At 28.2% G+C, this 1,319-nt stretch overlaps 1 long non-coding RNA gene across 1 annotated transcript; it reads right to left on the bottom strand.

Annotated features, from left to right (window-relative positions):
- On the bottom strand, window positions 1-1,131 carry LOC112458051. Its single transcript, XR_003041179.1, has 3 exons — window positions 1,055-1,131; window positions 133-300; window positions 1-50 (listed from the first exon to the last, which is right to left on the bottom strand). It is a non-coding gene; the product is annotated as an uncharacterized LOC112458051 (long non-coding RNA).
- Between the last annotated feature and the right edge of the window lie 188 nt (window positions 1,132-1,319).

Genomic DNA, 1,319 nt, shown 5'->3' with positions numbered 1-1,319 from the left:
TTGTTTAACGAATGTCAATGAGGGTACTGTCAACTTATCAAGAGGCGACGCTGCAGGAAAAAATTTAAAAAAATTAGTCACATTATAGACTAGACAGACTGTATATATGGTTTATGTTGTTTTTATACGAACCTTTTCTACGTAGGCAAAAAACTGTATTGCTTAGTTCACAGCAATATACACACAATATGCATATATAATATATTTAATTTCTTTCTCATGTGTATAAAATCAAAATATTTAAAACTATTGTTAATTTTTCCTTATATCCTCAAAATTGTGTTCAAGGTGATAATAGTGCTGAAAATAAAAATGCAAGCAAATTACAAATTTTTAATATTTCTGACAAAGTATGAACTTTCGATGGCCTTCTCATAGATTACTTATTATTTACATAAATGTCATGTTGAATATATACAGTACAAGAAAACTACAATAAAAGCTCGATAAAAATAAAGTTAAAGTGAAAATCAAACCGTCAACTCTTGAGCAAAACAAAAGATGCTAGTTTAAACCAACGAAAACGATTTCATTATAATAATATAAATACAAATAGTTTATGTTTCGACTTACTTAGTTTTTTCAGAAAGCAAAAGCACTTATACATATGTAACAAAATAAATAAAATTGAGAAGATGATGTCGAACAATAATAAAATAAATTGATATTGACCAGTTATTTTATAATAATTTGATAATATACATAAAATGAGTTAATAATCGAACGCAATGCGTCAATACGCAAAAAGTTAGATAAAACAGCTATAATCGTCGGACTTAACTTAATTGCGTATAAGCATAATAATTAATAATTAATACAGCATAATATGTAAATGACAATGAAATTCAGTCAAGAGTCAATAAAATGTTATGACAATTTTCATCATTGGAGTGCACGAAAAACAAAGTTTCCTAATTTAAAATTGATTTCCGAAAAATAGTAATCGGTGATGGCAAATATAAACCTCCAATTAGTGCCTACTGTATGGACGTAAAATTAAAGTTATAATTTGTCCATGCGATTAAAATGAAATTAATTTATGGTTAAAACTTACATAAGTGATCAAATTATATAAAGGAAGAGAGAGGATTCCAACCGTCAACCGAGAGCTGCCTTTATGTTGATGTTCTGTGTCAGACTAACATGAAATTTGGGATCGTCGGTATATACATCAAGCAAAACAAAGAATAATAACATGAAGATCTCGTGTTTATAATCTCATGGTCTTTGCTAACTCCTTGAAGACGTCAAAATAGAATCATCTAATAATTCCGTATTCGTGTTGGAATTAATTCCACTGATTTGCTCCTTGATATGTA

Source organism: Temnothorax curvispinosus, unplaced genomic scaffold, assembly GCF_003070985.1.
Source record: "Temnothorax curvispinosus isolate PA1 unplaced genomic scaffold, ASM307098v1 QBEX01000757.1, whole genome shotgun sequence".
NCBI classification, from domain to species: Eukaryota; Metazoa; Arthropoda; class Insecta; order Hymenoptera; family Formicidae; genus Temnothorax; species Temnothorax curvispinosus.
Note: the sequence above shows the minus strand (reverse complement) of the source record. Positions and strands in the feature narration are given on the sequence as shown.